This window comes from Equus quagga, chromosome 4 (genome assembly GCF_021613505.1).
Source record: "Equus quagga isolate Etosha38 chromosome 4, UCLA_HA_Equagga_1.0, whole genome shotgun sequence".
NCBI classification, from domain to species: domain Eukaryota; kingdom Metazoa; phylum Chordata; class Mammalia; order Perissodactyla; family Equidae; genus Equus; species Equus quagga.
Genome location: NC_060270.1, coordinates 131,642,261 through 131,660,270, shown reverse-complemented (window position 1 = coordinate 131,660,270; position 18,010 = coordinate 131,642,261). Strand labels below are relative to the sequence as shown.

Here is an 18,010-nt window from a genome sequence, read left to right as displayed (position 1 = left end):
TCAATTTAAAAGTTTTTCTAAAATCAAATTTTCTCCAGTAAAGACCAACTAGAAAATGTAATTATAAACAAAAATTATAAGGTTTCTAGAAATAAACAAAATAAGACCATTAAAAGGAGAAATTTATAAGACATTATTGAAGGACATTAAAGAAGAACTGCAAAAACTAGAGAGACATCACTCACATAGACGAGATATGTAGTCTTCCCAAGTGTATACAACAAATTTAATTCAGTGTCAATCAAAATCCTGGTAGCTATTTGTTTTTATTGAGACTATACAAGTTCATCCAAAAATTCATATAGAAGAGCAAAAATCCAAGGACAACCGAGACAATTCAGAAGATTTAGCAAAGAGATAAAGACTTCTTTTCACAAAGTTACACTAACTAAAGTTAACAGAGAACTGGCACAGGGCCAGATAAACAGACCAGAGGAGCAGAACAGAGTTCAAAAAGAGAATCAGTAACATTGATTGTGAGAAAATAGTTCTTCCTCACACCATACACAAAAGTCAATTCCAAGAGGATTAAAGATCTAAATATAAAAAGCAAAATTCTTAAGTTTTAGAAGAAAATATAGAAGAATATCATGACCTGAGGATAGGGAAATATTTTTTTAAATAAGAGAAACAAAATACAAACGTTAAAGGAAAAAGTTTTGATTAGTTTAATTAAACTAAATTCTTTAAATATTGCCCTACCATAAAGAACACCATAGGGGCCAGCCCTGTGGCCGAGTGGTTAAGTTTGTGCACTCCGCTTTGGTGGCCCAGGGTTTCGCCGGTTTGGATCCTGGGCGCGGACATGGCACTGCTCGTCAGGCCACAGTGAGACGGTGTCCCACATGCCAGAACTAGAAGGACCCACAACTAAAATATACAACCACGTACTGGGGGGATTTGGGAGAAAAAAATAGAAAAAAAAAAAGGAACACCATAAACAAAGCTTATGACAAGCCATACACGGGAAGATATTGGCAATGCGTATAGATAAAAGATGCACGTAAACAATCAGTATCCAGGGGCCGGCCCCGTGGCCGAGTGGTTAAGTTCGCATGCTCAGCTCTGGTGGCCCAGGGTTTCGCCAGTTTGAATCCTGGGTGCGGACACAGTACCGTTCATCAAGCCATGCTGAGGTAGCATCCCACATGCCACAACTGGAAGGACCCACAACTAAAAATACACAACTACGTACTGGGGGGCTTTGGGGAGAAAAAGAAAAAAATAAAATCTTACAAAAAAAAAATCAGTATCCAGAAAATATAAAACATATATATATATAAATTCAGAAAAAACTCCAATATTACATAGATAACTACACAAAGGACATAAACAAGACAGCTGGTTGAGCAGCAACAGGATTACTAACAATCTAGATGAGGTACCAAATCAGTAACAGGCAAAAATTACTATCTGACAAAAGCAGGTGTTAAGCAAAGACCTAATGTAGAGAAACAGAAACTACCTCACCCTCTTACCCTGCTGGTGGGAATATATTGGTACAACCATTTTGGGAAGCAATTGACATCTACCAAAGCTAAATATGAACACATTCCATAGCCCGAAAATTCCACTCCTATCTATTTATCCTAGAGAAACTCTTACACTTAGGCACAGGAAACAAACTTCAGAATCTTTATTGCAGTACTGTTGATTTAACCACCTTGTAACAGGATGCTTTGGTTCAAACAGCAGAACACTCAACTAAAAGTGGTTAAAACAAGGAGGAAAATTTCACATAAAAAGAAGTTGGGAGAAACGGGCGGTTCCAAGACAATTACCCTATCAAAAACTCAAGCTCTCTCATCCTCAGATTTGTCCCCTCAGAGGGTCAAGAAACTGCTGTTGGCACAATTCTATCCTTGCACAACCAAATCCAAAGGTGGAAGATTTATCTTCATGTCTCTCCCTTTATCCAAGGAAAAAAATCTTTCCCTAAAGTCCCTTCCAGATTTCCCTTTTCATGTTTTTGATGAGGCTATACTACATACGAACGCCAAAACCAACAACTGGCACAGGAAGAAATTACCACGATCAGCTTAGACAAAGCCACACTCATCCCCTCGGGACTGGAAGAAGCCACCTTTCCTACGTATCCGGGAAAGGGAGTACTTACAGAACATGGGGGTCACACAGCAAGGAAAAAGGAGGTAGATGAGGAATGGCTGATGATTACGTATCCCATAGTGCCTGCAACAAACCTATATGCCCATCAGTGGAAGAATGGATAAAATAAATGTGGCATATTTCTGCAATTAAAGATTAACTGCAGTTATAAATGTATGACTATGAAGGAATATATAACATGCACAAATCTCAGAAACATAATTTAAAAAATAAATTGTGGGACTGGCCTGGTGGTGCAGTGGTTAAGTTTGTGCACTCCGTTTTGGCGGCCCAGAGCTCACCAGTTCAGATTCTGAGCACAGACCTATGCATCGATTATCAAGCTATGATGATGTGGCAGGCATCCCACATACAAGATAGAGGAGTATTGGCGGTGGATGTTAGCTCAGGGCTAATCTTCCTCAAAATAAATAAATAGCAAAAAGTCACAAGTCCTGTCATTTATACGGAATTTAAAACATGCAAAATACTTTATTTTGGGGGCATATATACAGGTAGCAAGAGCCTAACAGGGGGAGATCACGTTCTGGAGAGTGGTTTTCTTTTCAGGAAGAGGAGAGGAATCAGAGGCTGGAGGGAATGTATATATTCAACTGCATCTGCAGTGTTCTATGTTTTTAAAAGGAAGGGGATCTGAAGCAACGTGAAGAAACATTTAATACTTGTTCAAGCAGCATAATGGGAGGCTGGTGGTTGTTCTATTCTTCTATGTACTTTTCTCCAAGTATGAAAAGACATCACATAACCTCTACCAGTGATTAATCAAAGTGCAGTTGTAGCAGCAGCAGTGACAGCAGCATCTCAGTTACCTGGCAACTTGTTAGAAACGTAAATTCTTGCACCCCACCCAGACCTACTACATTAGGAACTCTGGCAGTAGGGCTGAGCAATGTTTTATCCTGTCTTCCTAGCGAGTCGGATGCAAGATACGTTGAGAACCACTACCTACACAAATAAATTATCAAACACTTCCATTTATTTAAAATATTTTAGTCAACTGAATATTATGATTACCTGAATAAATCAGGTTGAATTATATGTGAGTTCAAACTTTTAAAAAATAGTCTCCAAAAAATATTTTAATTCCAAAACTACATTTAGATTTTGTTTTGTAATCCAAACACTTCAGTTTCTTGTACAGTCTCATTGATAAAGTCACCATTTAAAATATATCAATTTTACTTGGACACTAATGAAGATGAAAAGGCAAGGCTAATTAAGACAATCACTATTAAGTAGAGAGAGGACAATTTTACACTCCCTGCGGTTACCTTGGGCTTTCCACTAGAAGAGGCTAGTGAAAGGTGACATTCTCAGTGAATGTTGCTCCATTCATCTGATATGTAAATATCTTGCAGTTTCTTCAGTGCACATTATCCTACTGTCAAATGCATAAGCGCCAGTGGTGGAAATAAAACATAAGTATACGTTGATCAGGCAACATCAAATGAATGACTCCATGAAACACAAAAACTCTGGGTGGTCTGAAGAGCTTTACATAGTCATTTGTCTCTATTTTTTTGTGTGTGAGGAAGATTGGCCCTGAGTTAACATCTGTTGCCAATCTTCCTCTTTTTGCTTGAGGAAGATTGTCACTGAGCTAAAAGCTGTGCCAATCTTCTTCTATTTTATGTGGGATGCCACCACAGCGTGGCTTGATGAGCGGTGCTAGATCCATGCCTGGGATCTGAACCTGCGAACCCTGGGCCACTGAAGCGGAGCGGGTGAACTTAACTACCATGCCACCAGGCTGGCCCCTCTATTTTTTAAATGTACAGTACCCAATTTGTTCACTGCAAGATTCTAAACATCTGGAGTCCTCTAATTATTTATATTCAAGAGAGCATCACAGGAATGCGAGTACATGAGTGACATCACAAGGTTAATATTAAACTTGTGTTAACTATTTTTTTATGTAAATCATTCAGAAACTTTGCAACTTTAGAACCATTATAGCAAATGTGTGCTTAAGAATCATCTGAATGAAGCATGTATTAGCATAGACTAAGCAGCTATTGCAAAGAGACCTCTCCCCAAGGGCTGCGGCTTAAGAAACAAGCTATTTCTCCCTCAAAAATAGTCCAAGGTGACTGCTCCAGGTCTGCGAGCAGCTCTGCTCCAGTCATTCTGCGACACATCAGCCTTACCCAGTGCTACTCCAGCTAGTGGTAAAACAGAAAGAAGGGAAGTCTAGGTTCAGAAATTTCTTCTGAAGCAACAAATGAAGCAGAGGTTGCATGTATCACTCGTCACATTCCATTGGCAAGAAATTAGTCACATGGCCTCAATCAGCTATAAGGAGACTGGGAAATACAGTCTCATGAACAACTTAGGATATTTCCCAAGCATTCTATGAAAATTAAGGATTCTTTTCTATGCACAGGACAAGGAGGATCTTCAGGGTAGAGACAGGAATGGGGGAAATGTTGCCTAAGTCCATATACCACTCAACCGCAAAACTGGCCTTTATAGGACTCAGCTTTGCCCTGGCCAACACAGTCTATTGTCTCTTGTGTTCTGGAATTTTCCAAGCTTTGTGCATTAAGAATGTTTTATAACTGAATATTTTTTTTAATTCAGCAATACATATTGAGTTATTTACCTAAGACTTCTGGGTGCTACAGACATCTATGTATAAACTGACTACACAAAAAAGGAAGAATGGATTCTGGAAAATAGCTAGCAGTTGTCACTACACATTTAATTTCATCTTTTATTATTGATTTCCAGTATATCATCACAGTTAAAAGTTAAAGTATTCTATCATTGTATAATTTCTACAGTAAGGGTCGGGTTAATTTACAGTTAAGTAATTTAATCATTGTGCTAGTGAATTATACTATTTCTGAAACAAATATTTTGCTTTGGATGCAAACAAAAAATGAGATTCACTAATATTTTAACATTAACATCAGAACTAAATATTTAGTGAGAATAGTGGTTATACTCTGGTACGGGAAGTGACCGGGAAGAATCATGAGGGGAATTCTGGGTTGCTATTAATGTTTTATTTCTTCACGTGGGTGCTGGTTAAATGGATTTGTTCAATTCATGAAAATGTGTCAAGGTTTACACTTAACATTTGAGTACTTTTCTGAGGGCATGTCATATTTCAAACAAAACGATTTCCAATCCCTATGTGAAGCACATATATTTCAACCCTCAATTAGTAAATTCAGTAACATGCAGCTTCTAGAAATAGACCCATATTTAATCATCCCCAAAGAGGAATTTATTTTTTTAACTTTTTATTTTAAACTAAGATTCACAAGAAGTTATAAAAATAGTTCAGAGTTTCCACGCACTCTTTACTCAATTTTCCCCAATAACATTTTACATAATCATAGTGCATTTTCAAAACAAGGAAACTGTATTTATATAATACTATTAACTAAAATACAGACCTTATTCTAATTTCCCCAGTTTTCGCAAGCACTCTTAAAAGCACCATGGTAGAAAATCCATTTTTTTAGCCAGAAAGAAAAAAAGTTATCATTGGTAACCAAAGATCTTGCATGACAAAATATAGGATTATACTTAAGAGAAAATTTGGTTAACTAGATCCTTAAATCGAAGTAATTGGGGTTGATATTCTCCGTAGCAAGTTCTTCTTTAGGCGCTTACAAACATCTTTAATTACATGCTTTCTGTTGTAGTCTTTCCTATGGAAAATGCCAAATTACAAATTTTTAAATTTTTAAATAAATAAAATTAAACACTTGTACCAAGAACAAAATCAGAAATATACACTAATTGCTAACATTACAGATCCTTTGATATTTTGTCTAAAGAAAAATATTATCTTTATTTCATACAGATGAACATAACAGAATCAGAGAAAGTTTAAGATGAAAAGATTGTTCAATATATCTAGCTAAACACTCTTAGATTTCTGTATATAAAGTAAGACCCAGAGAAGGTATACAGTATGATTAAGGTGATATTTTAAGTTTGTGGCACAGCCCTCAATTGAAAGTCAGGGGCTCTTTACTTTGAGATAATTACTAAAGTAACCTATCCAAAACATTTTTAAAGGAAAAAAGAAATTGTCTCTAATACTTACAGTCAACATAAAAAAAAATCAATAAGAATATCATCAGATTATTTAACAAAATGATTGCTTGAAATAAGAAAAGTGACTGATAGGGGCTGGCCCCATGGCCGAGTGGTTAAGTTCGCGCGCTCCGCTGCAGGCGGCCCAGTGTTTCGTTAGTTCGAATCCTGGGCGCGGACACGGCACTGCTCATCAAACCACACTGAGGCAGCGTCCCACATGCCACAACTAGAAGAACCCACAACGAAGAATATACAACTATGTACTGGGGGGCTTTGGGGAGAAAAAGGAAAAAAATAAAATCTTTAAAAAAAAGTGACTGATAAACACTAAAACAATTCCATTTCCAGCACTAGGTTCTTGTTACTGAAGAGGCCAGCTAACTTCATACTGTGTGTAATCTATTCAACTCATTCAATTAAAAAAAAACTAGACTTTTACTCAAAGGGGTATTTTTTTAAAAGAAACTGAAGACCAACTGAAAGAACCAAAAGTTACTATCTGTATTTTAATTCTGTTTCTGTCTGTCTCGTACATACGTACACACACACACACAATATATATACATATATACAGTCATTCACCACATAACATTCCAGTCAATGAGGGGCTGCATATACGACAGTGGTCCCAAGATTAGGACCATAAAGCCCAGGTGTGTAGTAGGTGATACCATTATGTTTGTGTAAGTGCACACTGTAATGTTCACATGACGAAATCACCTAACGATACGTTTTTCAGACCATGTCCTGGTCATTAAACAACATTACATATATTCAAATTAATATTTCAAACTAATAATTATAGAAAAGATATTCAAACTAATAATTATAGAAAAAAATACTATACATTGCTTAGGTTTTAAAACTAGCCATTTCAACGTTCCAGATTGGTATTTTGAAGATCAATGAGGTAGAAACGAAAAGAGAAATCACTAAAACCCTCAACCTGGATTATAGATCCAGGCCTAAGTAAACAATGTGAAAATCCATTTAATAAATGTACATAGTATCCTAATTTCATAAAGGATTTCATTTTTTTTAAAGATTTCATTACAGGACTTCAAATAACGGTAGAAATTAGTTTAATTTATATCCTGAATCACATAAACACAACTGGTATTTGTATCACTGAGTGCCCTCATCAATCTTTATCCATATTGACAGGAACGGGTAGTCAGATATCAACTTAGTTTCCTCTGTGATTCAACAGCAGTGCACACAAAACGACTGAGAAGCAGTGAGACTGCCTGCATACTGAAGAAACACTAGTCTAGGGGTCCAAGATCCCACTCACTAGCTGTGAGGGGTTTGCCAAGTCACTGAACCTCTTTAAGCCTTATTCCCACTTCTAAAGCAGGGCTATTAATCCCTGTTCTATTTCACAGTAATTATGAGAACCAAAGAAAATAAGACGTGTACTTTTTTAAGTGGTAAAAGGTTTACACGTTTTTCCATTTTATTTGTAATGTTTAAATGTTATTTAAGTGAAAGCTATTAATAGGAATATAAATTGGACCCATTTTAAATTCCATTTCTGATATATCCACTGAATTCAGCATTCTGTATAGGTACCAGGAGTCAGAAACCTTCATCTCTAGATCATCCCAGCACTGTCCGTTTCCTTTCTGCAAAACAGGGGAAACAGCACCTACACTTATCCATTGATGGAATAACGTATATGAAACTGCTTTGCAAAGCAACTAAGTGTACTAACCTAAGGTGTTAGCACTATTAGACGCGGTATTATACACCTTTCACTTAACTTCCACAAAGTGTAGAACCAGGGAGAAAAAGTCCCTTTGACTCCTTTGAAAGAATGCTTTCAAAAATATTCCAAGAGCCTGTGCAGCATTCGTACATCCAAGACCAACTCTAGACTGCAGGAGGCATCCAATTCACTAGTATTCGAGAAGTTAGAAAAAACCACCACAGCATACCAGTTTCATTGACATCACAAAACTTTTCAAAGCATAAAATTATTTCAGTAATGAGTCCTCATCAGGGACCACAAAATCCTCTTAAAGCTTCAAGGTCTGCTTTTTCATTTCCCCACTTCACCAGCTATCTAATCTACTAATGCCATAGTCTCAGCTTGGAATGCCAATGTAGCTCTTCCCCCAAAACAAGCACAATTCAGACAGTCTCTAATACTTCCACTGAGACTCATTCATATCAAAATAGTAGCTGCATGCTAACTGAACTTGGGCATAATTCAGTGCTGCTCCTGTTTCATTAACTTTTTTTTTTTAGGAGAGTATAAACATCTGAGCCTTTATTTAATGTACCAAATCAAGCAACAACACATCAAATCCATCTTTATTGTATTCTAAACACTCATGGACAAACCTCCATTTTCTCATTAAATGCAAAACAACTATCTGAAATGTCTGCATTACAAGCTTTCATTACAGGCAGCTTGAACCATATCGTAGAAAACCACCTATGATGTTCCTGTGTCTGTTCTGCTGCTTGTGAATACAAAGAACGTCTAAGATTAGTAAATGTACTAGCTGGGCTGCCTTTATCAGTCACAAAATACTGTGATGCCTTCTGAAGCTACCAAAACGTTTACGATTTTAGCTACCCTTTCAGTAAATAGGCTTCAATCTCTTTCCACTGCAAAAGCATAGAAATCTCCACAACATGCATCACAAAGACAGAGAGCTAACCGTAGGACCTGAATTAGACACACATGCCTTCTCCCTTCCACCTACAGAGCTGTGTTCTCTTCTGACTCATCATGACCCGCAGGTGCCTTCATTCTAAGAGCTACTGCCACTGCTTCAAACTTTATCACTCCATCCATCTTCACTCTTTCCCTTGTGTTTTCCATTTTCAGCCTCTTGTCACTGTTACACGCTCCTGATTTTGCACCAGCTTGCCATTCATAAACACTGCCAGTTAAAATAAACCTTTCTTTCCATGAGGTCAGGGAAAAAAAAAAATCAGAATATCCAGGGTAATCTTTTTACAACATTAACATTTTTTGATACCGCAGACAACACAGGCTACTTCTTCCCTACCAGGAAAGCTTTGATTAATTTTAGCTGTCCTTATAGTTATTTTAAGCCATCAAGGTCCTCTTATTTGTTGAATGAAGTGAAATGGTTTAGTTTTGCCATTTAGAAGAATCTTACAAAAGTGTCAAATGTCAAAGCTACTTACCTTTTACTAGCAAACTATCGATTTCATTATCAATTATCAATCCATCTTTATTAGCAAGTTTAAGAATGCCCAATATATAAGAAAACTACATAAATTCTTCTGTAAACATAGTGTTCTTAGGGCACATTCCTTTTTTTACAGAGCTACATTCAGATACACAGAGCTGGGGCAAATTTTGTCATATATAGGCACAGAAAAAAAGAGAAAAACTAAAATTATTAATGCCAGAAAAAAGAAAGCTGCGCAGGAAAGGAAACATAACAGTTTATTACAATGGCTCAGTTGTAAATAACACTTACAGTCATAAAAGTATAACACTCAATACTGTTCTAAACCAAAATTACAATATAATTTTGTACTGAGAAACTGGAATATGGGAAATGGGAAGGTACATGGAGAGGTGGGAAAAGTGCTAAATCCTCATCTTCCGTTAAACAGATAATGACTAAAATTGAAAATCAACAAGAAATAACGCACATGTTGGAGACATAGCAACTAATGGCAGAACAATCAGCAAAAGGAACTAAAGAGTTCTTTGTCTCGCTGGGCAGAAGTATATCAAAGAAGGAAGATGAGGAACTGATTTTTTTCTTTCCCCTGAAAACTTTACAGAACTTTAATTCTTTAAATTACATTCATGTATAACTTTGATTGAAAAAACTCAAGTCAGCAATTATAAATCTTAAAAGTTTTTGTTAAACAAAAATCACATTATGTCACATGTGGAAGACAATGAATTACTTACAGTCTTAAGATTTTCACAAGCATTTGTTTGTAGGGTTTTAATCACAATATGCAATCATTTTAATTCCAACTTGTGCTATTATTTTTGGTTACTTACTTGGATAATTCCAAGAAGGCTACAAAAATTTTAACTTTTCAGGTCTCGTTACATACTTCCAAACTGGTTTCTAGAGAAATTAAGTTCGGTTATACTGCCACCAGCAGCATGGTCACAGCATTCTCATTAGTACCTCATATTACTAATTTTGGAATAAGTTAAAAATTTTGCCTTATTTTTATTTATACTTTTAAAATTATTCCTGGTGTCTCAATATTTTCATCAACATATATGAGCTTTTACATAACATGACTTGGTCCTATTTTCTGCAAAAAACATCTTCAGTTCTGTCCAGTGCCTTTTTATTTTGATTAATGCCTCCCCTTTTGTATATAGATGTGTTCACGGACATGCAATAAAACCTACAAATTTTTTTGCAATTTCTTCTGTTTTCTAAATTTAAAAAGTTTTTTCTCTATATATTTTATGTCTTTTTTTCTTTAAAAAAAAGCCGTAATTAAAATTAACATGACCCCTAACATTCATTTCTTTTTTAGGGAAAATAGAAGCATCCACTGAACTAATAAGACTCTTACATACTTATCTGTTAACTAAGAAAGTTTATATGTTAGCCTCAATAAAACTTTCAAGTATTTGTATTTAGGCAAAAACCACCACAGAAAAAGCTTTAACATTTGTTCTATAAATTATAAATTATGTATTATATGATGTTATATTTACAGTGAATTTAAAGAACATATTTCCTCAAAATCTCTTTCAGTGATTTGATTTGAGTGTACCTTTCTGATTTCTTCAGTTTTTTTAAATTGGTATAATTATTTTCTTGAAAATAAACACTTTACTTACACTGGTTATATATAAATTATTCACTTTATTTAAAAAAAACTAAGAGTATCCTAATTTACAACAAAAATCTTTAAAAAGTATGTTCCAAAGCTGAAATTCTACACTAAAAAAGATCCATGGGAATAGAAAACATGATTTCATTGCTTTACGGTATATATAGTATATATGATACACAAATCTAATCATTCTCTATTTTGTTATATGTCATTTTATACATAATTATGTAATAATTAAATACTGCATTATAACTACATGTTTTCCTAACATTAGATTGTTTTACTGATCTTACTGTTTTGCAATGTGATAACAAGTCATAAATTATTGTATAAATCATTCTTTCCCTAGCTCCCTCCATCAAGAAGCTATGCTCCTCTATAACAGAGTGTACAGTACACTTCCCCACAGGTGAAGAGAATAAAGTAACGACTCATCTTCAGCAGGGCACACTGAGAGCTATTATAGCCAAACGTCTGTTCACAGGCCCCTCAACATGCAACCCTGCACTGGAGTGGGAGGAGAGGGGAAAGAGGCGGAGGAAAGGAGACAGAGGCAGAGAGAAGGCTTGAAAATAAATATGAAGCATCTTCTGCTCTGAAGGAGGTACAAGGAAGACACAATCACCTTTTGACTTAGGGAAGCTCAAGTGAGAAATGCTACGCAAGTAGAAACAATGTGCAAGTTAGGTTAAAGGCCAAGGGCTCGCCATTCCAACTGCAAGCATAAGAAGGGGGCTACTCCTCCTACAGAGAGAAAACAGGGAGCAGGAGAGATGAGACGCTTCTGCACTATTTAGGTGAAGAACACCTGAGAACTCACGTTACCACCTAGGAATTGACATTTGACTGAACGCTTTTCTACTAAAATATTTTACTCATATGGGTTCTAGGAAAATGTATTTTAAATAACAGCAACCTGTCAAATAATGATAGAAGATTGAGAGCAGGATCCAGGGGTTGGCAGACTCAAAAGGGCCAGACAGTTAATATTTTAGGTTTTTTGGCAGTACAGTCTCTATGGCAACTACTCAATACTGCCATTATGGCACAAAAGCAGCCATATACAAATACATAAACGAACCAGGAGGCTGTGTTCCAGTAATACTTAATTTACAAAAGCAGGCTGATTTGGCCCGTGGGCCATAGTGTGCTGACCCCTGACAATCTATACATTTTTGAAAAACTACCAATTCAGCAGACAAATGTAGGAGAAACCATTATTATTTTTTTTTTTAAAGATTTTATTTTTTCCTTTTTTCTCTCCAAAGTCCCCCAGTACATAGTTGTGTATTTTTAGTTGTGGCTCCTTCTAGTTGTGGCATGTGGGACGCTGCCTCAGCGTGGTTTGATGAGCAGTGCCATGTCCACGCCCAGGATTCGAACCAACAAAACACCGGGCCGTCTGCAGTGGAGTGCGCGAACTTAACCACTCGGCCACAGGGCCAGCCCCAGAAACCATTATTTTAAAACTCAAAAATTCAAAGAATATATAAAGTGAATTCAGAAAAAAGTTTAGAGGTGTGAGGACACACCTGAATTGGTTTCTTTTTATTCACAGACATTAAATAGAGTGGGATGTCTATCTTTGTGATCTTGTTACAAGAACTGACAGCGACTTAGATTTTCTACTTCCTATATGAATGAAAATAAATCTAAAAACTAAAATGATCACTGACTGACAAGTCTTAGATAATTACTAGAGGATTAAAAATAACTTTTTCATACATAGCTCACAGTCATTCTTACAACAACAATACTTCTGGTCTTACGAAAGTACATAATCTTACTATATTAATAAGATAAGGATAATTCCTACAACATTCTGATTCACCTTTCTAATCCCCAAAAACCTCTTCTAAATGGAATGGATGGTCCTCAAAAGTAGGGCACATAGGTAAACATGGCTGCTAGAAATGTTAATAGCAGGGTAAGTATTATCTGATACCTCCCTCTCTTTAAGCAGTAAAATATCAACAATATAATGAGTAATTTTAAAATGTAAAATTAGGTAATTATAAAATCATCTACCACTCACTCTTAGTGAAAATAAACACTACTTGAACAAGATTTTATAATTTATCCTTATCCTTACAAAACTGTCACCAGGACCACTACCTCAGTCTAAGATCTTTTACCATGAAAAATTTACTATTAAAAATCTATTAGGGGCTGGCCCCGTGGCCGAGTGGTTAAGTTCGCGCGCTCCACTGCAGCCGGCCCAGTGTTTCGTTGGTTCAAATCCTGGGCGCGGACATGGCACTGCTCATCAAACCACGCTGAGGCAGCGTCCCACATACCACAACTAGAAGGACCCACAACGAAGAATACACAACTATGTACCGGGGGGCTTTGGGGAGAAAAAGGAAAAAATAAAATCTTTAAAAAAAGGAAAATCTATTAAATATCCAATCCTTATATGTAGCAACCAAAAAAACCCTTGTTCTTTTTTTTTTTTTTGAGGAAGATTAGCCCTGAGCTAACTACTGCCAGTCCACCTCTTTTTTGCTGAGGAAGCCTGGCGCTGAGCTAACATCGTGCCCATCTTCCTCTACTTTATATGTGGGATGCCTATCACAGCATGGCATGCCAAGCAGTGCCATGTCCACACCCGGGATCCGAACCAGTGAACCCCGAGCTGCCGCGAAGTGGAACGTGCGCACTTAACCGCTGCGCCATCGGGCCGGCACCCCTTGTTCTGATAGAATAGAAAAATAGAATTTGACAGTTACTTACGTGATAAGACAATAAATTACTGTGTTCTGTTTTAACATGTCTGGACATTAAGTGTATCTCATAAGCAGCTGAAAATAATATGCTATTGTTATTTAAAATTGTACACTGTCAGTTGTAAATTGCCTGCATACTTACTGAACATATTTTTGAACATTCAGATTGTGGTAAATTTTTATTGAGAATGTTACTTATTTTGGAAAAACCTAAAAGTCATTGTGTAGCCCACTCACAGAATTTATGAACAGAAAATAACGAAAAGGAAAAAAGTTGTTTGGAATATTGATAACTGGTATAATTTGAAACCTCAGAGTTTACGTAAATGACAACAGGAAATCTTGTGGTTATTAAAGTTCCCTGAGGCTACTTTCCAAAGTCATTCTATAAAGGTCATAGTTGAGGGCCAGCCGCGTGGCCGAGTGGTTAAGTTCGAGCGCTCCTCTCGGGCGGCCCAGGGTTTTGCTAGTTCACATCCTGGGCGTGGACATGGTGCTCATCAGGCCATGTGAGGCGGCGTCCCACATGCCACAGCTAGAAGGACCCATAACTAAAAAATATGTAACTGTGTACTGGGGGGATTTGGGGAGAAAAAGCAGAAAAAGAAAAAGAAGATTGGCAACAATTGTTAGCTCGGGTGCCAGTCTTTAAGAAAAAGTCATAGTTCGAAATAAACTTGAACCTAAAAAAAGCTCACCATGCGATTTTAACATTTTCAAATTTTATTTTCAGTACAGTTGAGGCAATAAAGTTACATGGAAGTAAATTAAGCCAGAAAACAAATTTTCTATCACTCTTTAAAACAAAGAGAAGCCCAGATTAAATGAATTGCTGTTATTCACATACAAAGCCAACTACAAAGATACACTTTTAACACATATCCCTCTTCCTGTTTTGAAAAATCCCACATATACTCTTGCAAGGAAACCCGCTGTTACACAGTTCTATCTCCACCTAACACTCACTCGCGATTGGGAAAACTAGGGGCTTAAAACAATCGAAGTCAACCAATTCAAAATGACCATGTCCACGCCAGCTAACCAGCTGGCGGAAATCCCAGGGTAGACCAGATCTGTAGCAGTAAATAATCTGTCATTTAAATAGATCTTGTTTCAGGAAAAGGGGAAGGGAAGGTGAAGCTAAACTCAAGGAAACTTCCAGGGGATTCAAACACTAGGGGGCAGCATCAAACCGTCGGGACAGACTGAGCACGCCTCCACCCGTAAACTCTAAGCTAAAGTTAGTATATTTTGAATGAGAATTACACTTCTAATGAAAGATGACTTTATAGGGTTATAAAACTTCTGTTATAAAGAGAAAAATGTAGCTTTCTGTTTTGACTGCCTACACTTCTTTTCCACTTTCTACTGTGTACCTTCTTTTGCTATTGTGAACATCAGTTTAAAACGCACTAGTGATCACGTCCTTTTGATATAAACCAAAACCCATGGCATTTCCATTTTTGAAGTACGCACTGCACAGACAAGGGCTGGCATTTCTATCCAAAGTATTTCCTTGGGTTGATGCTAAATTTAAGTTTTGTTTCACTCAATTAACATTTTAAACTTGATTAAGGAGCTTAACCACCAAGCTTTGCACATTCATTGAAAATGTGTTACGAGCATTATGTGACAAAAAGCTGTGGAATATGTTCTGCTCAAGAAACTTAGTCTGGCATGGAAAACAAGATGTACATTATAATTATTAAGAGTTAGAAAATGCAAGAGAGGCAGAAAAAATTCTACGGTTTATCACATATGAGTAACAGAACAACAGGATAATCTGAGCAAAGGCCCAGTAGACACCATTAACCCTCATTCTGGGGGTGATCAACAACCAGGGGGAAAGAAGAGACAGAAAGCAGTCCCTCAACCACTGATGAAAAATTGAAACGTCTGTGTGTAGAAAAGGTAAAATGAATTAAGTACCTGTAGCCCTTTGGTTCATTATGTCATTCAATGGTCACAATAAAGCCATGAGGTAAAGTTTCCTAGGACTTCAAGTCACAGATAAAAGATTAAGATAAAGCAACTTGCTCAGGGTGCCCAAACTAGGTAATAATGAGTCCTGGTTTTGCACCTTAAGTCTCACTCCTAAGCCCTCAATTCTTTCCAATACTAGGGGTAGAGGAGAGGTGGGGGGGACAGAACAGCAGCAAGGTACACTCTTTTTATTAAAAGCACTCCCTAAAGGGGTAAAGGGGCAGATGTATATGGAGATAGATGGCAATTAGACTTTGGGTGGTGAACACGATGCTATCTACACAGCAGTCAAAAATACGCTGTACACCTGAGATTTATATAGTTATAAACCAATGTGACCTCAATAATAAAAAATTCCCATTGTTGAATAATTGCCTTAGCTATAATACCTATATCCTACATTCTCCATAAGTCAGTTAAAAAAAAAAAAAAGCCCTAGAGTAGTGCTTGCACACTAAACTGGAGGCCTCCTCAAAGTACTTCATATCAGGTGCTCAACAAAGGGCAAGAGCAGTGTTAGCTTTTAAACTACGTTAGTGGAATAGAAATTGGTAACAGGAAGAACAAGTGCAGGTTATTGTGCAATATATTATTGATGTCACCCCATGAGAGAAATCTTCCCTACCACTTCTTTTAAAGTAGCATCAAAGTCATTCTTGCACAGGCGTTCTTACTCAGGGGACTCTACAGAATTCAGAAGGTCGGTGAATTTGGAGAGGGAAGAAAGATATACCTTAGCTATAATCTCTATTTAGTTATTCCTTCAGTTACAAATGTAAGCAAAAATCACAATAATACGCAGTACCTGATGTAATTAGAAATCATTCAAATTCCTTTCTTTAAAGTCATTTACAGTGCTCACTAGTTTGAAATTAGCCATTATTAGACCTGCCACTACTCTTGATATTTAATGCTCTACCAAAGCATGGATTACTCTATCATAACATTTAATATTTTTGACAATTATATTTCAATATAATTAGTTTCTGTTGTAATTCTATGTATTTCACACATTTAGAATCATCATTCTGAGGCTCACCACACACAAAAAATTAAAGTCCCACCAGTACATCACTGATAGTGTCTGTGTCTTTCTCTCCCTACCAGAATATTCAGCACGTGTAGGCATGTGGGTTGTCTGGTGCGGACCTCCAAGGGTTAGAACAAGGGACTGATTCATAAGGTACTCAAAATTTGTAGAACAGGAAGTCCTAATATCAAACAGTACTACACAAGTCTTGGCTTAAGGCTTTCAATTGCACTAGTACAATCAACTACATTCTCTATCTCCAGCTCTTCCTGTATATTAGTTGCTCGTTCTTATGTAGAATTGAGACACGCATCCAAAAACAAAAGACAAAACGCAAACCCGTCACATGCGAGTGTTGCTCCATCAACAATGACTCAGTTCCAAGATAAAACCATGACACTCAGAGGCGTAAAAGACGTGAAACGTTACATGAAACGTTTACATGAAACGTTAAAAGAGACAGTAGAACCTACCATCATTTTTTTTTTTTTTTGGAATTATGTGCTTTAATGTCACTCTTTTTCACTTGGACAGGGGCTTGAGCGCACGACCGTCCCCAGCGCGGCCCGCGGCTCCGCGCGATGCCCTCGTGCTGGCCCGCAGAGACGGCCCCGGGCCAGGCTCCCACGTGAGCACGCCCACGGCAGCACAGGAAGCCCTCCGACGTCACGGCGCGCGCACCCGCGCCGCCCCCGCAGCCGGGCCGGGGGTCCCGGGGGAGCAGCCGGGGGTACGGCAGCCCCCCAGGCCCGGGGAGCGAGGAGAGGTGCGGAGGTTCCCCCGGCCCTCCGCAGCCGGGCCCCGCCGCCCCCGGCCGACGGCGTTCAGAACAAAGCCCGGCTGCGGTGCGGGCACCTCCCAGCCCCTCCGGCCGCCGCCCCGGCCCCCGCTCCGGGGACCCCAGGAGGCTGGCGTGCTACTCCCCCGCCTGCGCTTTTCGGTTGGGCGGGGAGACAAGCAGCCCCACGAGGCCCAGGACGGCGGGAGCGGAGGCGGCGCCGGCCGTTAGGCTCCCGGGGCCGGAACAGCACAAGGCTGCATCCCGGGGTGCCCGAGCCCGCGGGAGACGGCAGAGGAGGGCGGCAGCGGGAGAACCCGGGGGCTCCGCGCCGCCGCTCCTCCAGACCCGACCGCGGATCCTCCCACCCTCCGGCCCCAGGGTCCCCGCCTCCGCGGCGACGCGGCCCTCAGCCCCTGGGCCGCCCGCGCGCAGCCCCCCAACCGCCGCCGCCCGCCCGGCGCTCGCTCCCCCGCTCCCCGCGCGGCGCCCCGGCCTCGG

General features: G+C 38.6%; 1 protein-coding gene across 2 annotated transcripts in view; it reads right to left on the bottom strand.

Moving 5' to 3' along the window:
* LOC124237922 (zinc transporter ZIP10-like) overlaps positions 1–18,010 on the bottom strand; it is a 123,725-nt gene that overhangs the window by 41,348 nt on the left and 64,367 nt on the right. The gene's annotated exons all lie outside the window — the stretch shown is intronic.